This window comes from Sinocyclocheilus rhinocerous, unplaced genomic scaffold (genome assembly GCF_001515625.1).
Source record: "Sinocyclocheilus rhinocerous isolate Xijiao unplaced genomic scaffold, SAMN03320098_v1.1 scaffold671, whole genome shotgun sequence".
NCBI classification, from domain to species: Eukaryota; Metazoa; Chordata; class Actinopteri; order Cypriniformes; family Cyprinidae; genus Sinocyclocheilus; species Sinocyclocheilus rhinocerous.
In genome coordinates, this window is record NW_015625021.1 from 593,367 (window position 1) to 599,418 (window position 6,052).

The window sequence follows — 6,052 nt, forward strand, 5'->3', positions numbered from 1 at the left end:
CCTATAATGTCAGTGGATGGGAATCACGGCTTTGAGAGTCATAAAACATACACAAACAAAACCAAATTAAACCCTGCGGCTCGTGATGATACACTGATGTGAAAAGACACCAAACGATCGGTCTGTGCATGAAACTGAACAGTATTTATATCATTTTTTTACCTCTGATTTTCACCGCAATGTCTGAACTGTCCTGAGCACGTTCGCGTCTTCTTCTTCAGCCTGCGCGTGAGGCGTCTACATTATAGGACTGACAGACTGCAACCGTTTGAGTTAAAAATCTCCGTTTGTGTTCTACTGAAGAAACAAAGTCACCTACATCTTGGATGCCCTGGGGGTAAGCAGATAAACATCAAATTTTCATTTTTGGGTGAACTATCCCTTTAATTACCCATATCAGGCTGAGTGATTCAGAATGTCTTTTTTTATTGTTTTCGCTCTTTTCCGCAGGCTGGGTGTGGAGAAGGGAATGATCTGAATCTCAAGGCCGGACTCTGAGTTTCTGAGTGTCTTGTGTGCGGGAGTTTCCTGATTTTGAGCCTGTGATCTCTTTTGTAAATAACGTTGTCACTGTAGATCACTGTAAATGTACGTGCGCTCTAATGTTTAGTTCATTGTATAGTTGTATTTAAGCATCATGGGCTGTGAACTTGCGTGACATGATGTACTTCTGAGGTCTCAATCAGTTATTTAGAGTGGTGCAGACCTAAAAATGTGAGACTGCCTTTCCTACAAAGCACACAGTTAATATTAAATTAAAAAAATTACAGCATCAGTTGTTAAATACTGAGAGAATCTGATTCTGTGAAACCTCCACGTGTGTTGTGATGTATATAATGTTCTTTACACATTAATTGTGTTGCAGTGATTGTTTGAACCAGTTTTAATGTCCTTTTTATTGTTTTCTAAATATTTTTTCTTTTTAATATGTTGATCAGTCTGTTTTGAATAAATAAATAATCATAAAAATCAACTCCTGTTTTCTTTTTTTTTTAAATTAAACCTGTATTTAAAGTTAAAACAAAAGAAAGTTCAAATGAAGAAATAAATACTTAAGATTTCTAGCTCACTAACCAAATATGCTGATCTCATATATATATATATATATATATATATATATATATATATACACACACACACACACACACACTTTTGGATGAATGTCATTATGAATATACAGGAATACCCTGTACGATATGTTAATAGCCAACTAATTGTTACTAATAACAACAAAATGTAAAATATTTAAAATATTAAACATGCACTCTGATGATACAGTACATACTACTATATTTAAAGATTCAGTTTTTGGGTGTGGTGTGTTTAATATAAAGAGGAATTAACAAAAGACAGAAAATTTGTCGATGCTGAATGTGTTCTGTACCGAGATTGGTAAATAATTTTCTTTATGCAATCTCTATTACATTTATAACACCATTCTGAAGGAATCTATGTGTTCTAAGGCAGTTCCTTCTGAACATTTTGGCCTCTCCATCAACCTCATAAAGCAGAGCAAAGGCCAGTGAGATTTATGGGAGCTTTTTAACCCCGCTAATCAGCAGAAACAACAACACAACAGCGTCATGAATGAGAGGAAGGCAGAAGGTACAGCGTGCTGCGCACAGCTCCTGGCACCCCAATGTCGTCAAACGGGTGAAGAGTTCAGCAAGCACACATACACATTTAAATGAATGTCAGATTGACAGGAGAACAAAGGGCCGTGGGGACCATTTCTGAACACCTCCTTCCTCAACAGCCGGTACAGTTGAACACAGAGAATGCTCAGCTGCATCAGATCGCCTCCAGCGTGTTTGAGCTCAATGCGGCCAGAACAAATAAGAAATCCTCCTGCCAAGGCTAGTGTGAAGTCATCCTTTGCAAAACAGCCATTGGGAGGAAATTTTATTGTTTTTGGGGAAGCCGAGATTTGAAACTCTGCCTACTATATGCAATAAAAAAATTACAAGGTTTGTAGATTTTTCAACTACATTTTTTTAAAGATTTTAAACATTCTATCAGGTAAATCTGTTATCTTTTTTTATTACTGCCCTCTAGAAGCTATGTTTAAAATCTTTACACCTTTTGCAATAACTGTGTACAAGTCCCTCTGTTGTAAGTGTGAAAAACTGGAAATCAACATTATATACGTCTGTGTGTGTGTGTGTGTGTGTGTATGTATATGTATATATATATATATATATATACAGTATATATATATTAGGGCTGCCAATCGATTAAAATATTTAATCGCGCTTAATCACATGATTGTCATGAGTTAACTCGTGATTAATCGCAACTTAATCGCACATTTTTATATGTTCTAAATGTACCTTAAATTATCACTTTTCAAGTTTTGAATACTCCAATCAATCAACATGGGCATGGACAAATATGGATGCTTTATGCAAATGTTTGTTTATTATTAGTGAAACCATAGTCAACATAGAGCATGAAGACTAGACATGTTTCAAAGGTCATAGATGTTTTTCAAAGAACTTGTTCATGTCAATTAGACACATAAAAAAGGAACATAGAAATACCAGGTTCCCATTACTTTAGTAATGGGAGGCATCAGCAGCCTTCTGGAGGGCCGCCTGGATGCTGCGGTTGTGCTCGGCGGAGATGAGGTCATTTTTGTTGAGGATCAGGATGCAGTCCTGCCTGTGAGATGAGTGCTCAAGGATACTCTTTAAGTGTCCGCTGAGGAAGACGGGCACTAGCTGGGGCTCTGAAGGAAGCTGCATCAAGTCGACGACCACAAGAGACAGATCTGCCTGCTTCATGTGGGCAGCAGCGGAAGGTCGTTTCTTAAGCCTGTTTCCTGAGCCTGGTCAGCATCTTACAACCTCTGACCTCGCAGAAACAAACTGGCCACTTCCTGTCTATGCCATCACTTTAGTAAATCACAGCATACTGTACAGGCAGAAAAATATCATGCACTGCGACACACAAAGGTAAACTGTGACAAAGGAAATGCCTAATGTGCAACGATGGCACTTGGACACGGTTGTGCAAGCTTAAAATGTTTGAATTGCATTGCATTAGATAAAATAAAACTTTTAAAAGATATCTGCAAATAAATGATGATAGACCTTTTTATACTGTATTTTTCAAAAATAATAATTTGTTCTAAAATGCAGGAACAATTTTTTTTCTGTTTTAAAACTCTATTTTATTGATTAATTAATAAGGATTAATATGAGTTGTGCTGTTTATGCGTAGTTGTTTTGTGATCTGTACGGTCTAATGACCTTTGATTTCGCCCACCATACCATATAAAAATATGAAGGAAAAGCATGCCATCAAAGCATGTGTTCATTTCTAATTTATATTTTTACTTTTTTGTTTGTTTGTTTTATTTTTGCATTGAAATGTAAATTTAAAAAGTGAACAATTTAAAATTTTAAATATATATTTTTTGTTTAATTATTGACATTTTTAATACAATATAATTGGATATAATGCAACATTTACTTTTGGCACACGAAACTCAATCAAGTTTAATTTTGGGCTCTTCATATATTTTGGCACCTCTGGTCTAAATGACCAAAATACATTTTTGGGGCTTTGTCAAAAATTTGTTGTGTTGCTCACTTGTAATTGTAGCTAGTTGTAAAAATTAATTAAACAGTTAATATGCAAAAAAAATGAGTGTGAAAATTTGAATATCAGTAAAAAGAACTGGTTAAATGGATTATCTCTTTTTAGTCACACTGTAAAACCTGGTAAGTTAAGAATACTCAAAACATTTGAGGAAACTTATTGCCTCAAAATATTTGAGTACACAAACTCAATTTTTTTAAGTTAGTAGAGCTTAAAATTTTTATGACAAGTGGGGCGGGGCTGAGAGCCATGGGAGCCAAGCCAAGCCTCGCTTCCATGGTCTCACCCCACTCATCACAATGATAATTATATACAACTTGCTTCCATTAACAGCACATTCATTCAGATTTTTATAGTTAAGTGCTAGCTAGTAACAGCACACTAGCACATACTAATGTAGATATCTAAAAGACTCACAATACTTGCATGTAAATAGTCAAACAACATGCAGTATAAATAGTCTTTAAGTTTTGCTGTCCATCCTCAACCTAACCACAGGCTCTACTCTTCACCACAACGGTAACACTACAAAACCAACATAACAGAAACCTATGTAAATCCTAACATAACACAACATTTAAGTACTAACTTATGTCTCTCTATGTTAATCTTGTGTAAAAACACACAAAATAACACTTAATTTCTACATTTATTTTCCTTGTTGTCTGATGCAAAGCATGCTGGGAACTAGAAAACGCAATAATTTTAAGTTCACCTTACTACAACAACATTTTAAATTTACAGAACTTATTTCAATTAAGCCTAATGAACTTTCATTATTATTTGAGTGAAGTTAACTCATTTCATTTAATTAATTTCACTGTTCGGTTTTTTGCCTTTAGAGGAAGCCATGACTGGAATAGACTCCCATCAAAATTGAAAGATATAAAAAGGCATCGTGGTTTCTTGAAAAAAATGAAATAAAAAATGTCAAATCAAAATTGTGAAAATGTTGTTTAGGTATTAATAATGTGCAGTTTCCCTGACAAAAATTAACAAAGAAACTAAAATTCTGGTTGGTTTTTCCTCAAGTTCAACTTTAACAACCATCTATAGTTTCAAACCAAACAGACTTCTTTTGCAACCTGTTCTTTTAAAAGACATGGCACTTGTTTTGATATATTTGTAAATAACTACATAATTGTTGGTCATTATTAAACTGCCACCTCTTTTTCTGCAAACATTATGTAACTAAACTCTTTATATTATTGCATAACCTCCCATGTCTATTCAGTCGTGAAAAAATGTGCCACACACCTACATCTAAATCTGTGAATAAACAGATCATTTCCCCTCAGTGAGTTGCAAAATAAATTTGAGAGATATTTCCCCTTCTATGGGCCATTTTTAGGATGGCAATATTTATTACTACGGCAACAGGACGCTGAGCTTTACAGAGTGAGAGAAGATAAGGCAATTAGTTCAGAAACTAATAAGGACAACAAAGAACAGCACTATTTAACCCTTCAAATGTACTAGTGTCTATTTTCATGCTACTAAACTAAAGCTAAATTTTTTTGCTACACTTTTAAAAGCTTTTTAAAGACACTAGTACTTATTCATTAGATTTTAGTACTGATTGTTAGATACTGGAACTAATTCTTAAGGATGGATAGAGAGTCAGACTTGTAACCCGAAGGTCGTGGGTTCGAGTCTCAGGTCCGGCAGGGATTGTAGGTGGGGGGAATATCCAGCGCTCTCTCCACCCTCAATACCACGACTGAGGTGAGACCCTTGAGCAAGGCACTGAACCCCTAACTGCTCCCCGGGCGCTGCAGCAATATGGCTGCCCACTGCTCCGGGTGTGAGTGTGTGTGTGCGTGTTTGTTCACTACTCACTGCTGTGTGTGTGCGCACTTGGATGGGTTAAACGCAGAGCACAAATTCCAAGTATGGGACAGCATACTTGGCCACACATCCTTTCCTTTCCTAATTCATTAGATACTAGTACCTATTAAATAGATACTAGTACTTATTCATTAGATACTAGTATTTATTTCAATAGTGACTAGTAAATATTCAATTGTTACTAGTAACTCATTTCAAATTTTTTACTTAGAACTGTCCAGTTCTGATTTGTATATGGCAAGCCATTTTAACATTTAATTTATAAAACGTACTATTTTGATTCTACTAGTACAGTGTTTCTCAACCCTGGTCCTGGGCGTCCCCCAGCACTGCACATTTTGTGTGTCTCCCCAATCAAACACACCTGATTCAACTCATTAGCTCATTAAAAGAAACTCCAGGACCTGAAATAGGTGTGTCAGATAAGGGAGACATACAAAATGTGCAGTGTTGGGGGGCGCCCAGGACCAGGGTTGAGAAACACTGTACTAGTACTTGTTTTTTTTAGCTAGTAGTATCTATTCCATTAGGTACTAGTACTTATTTATTGGCTAATAGTGTTTATTCTTAAGGTACTAGAACCTTTTTAAAAGACACTAGT

The 6,052-nt window shown here is 35.7% G+C and overlaps 1 protein-coding gene across 1 annotated transcript in view; it reads left to right on the forward strand.

Annotated features, from left to right (window-relative positions):
* Nucleotides 1-918, forward strand: part of LOC107747760 (plasmalemma vesicle-associated protein-like) — a 5,291-nt gene extending 4,373 nt beyond the window's left edge. The window contains exon 6 of the mRNA XM_016562352.1: nucleotides 451-918. The gene's annotated coding sequence lies outside the window, so the exon portion shown is untranslated. The remainder of the gene's footprint in view (nucleotides 1-450) is intronic.
* The last annotated feature ends 5,134 nt before the right edge of the window (nucleotides 919-6,052 follow it).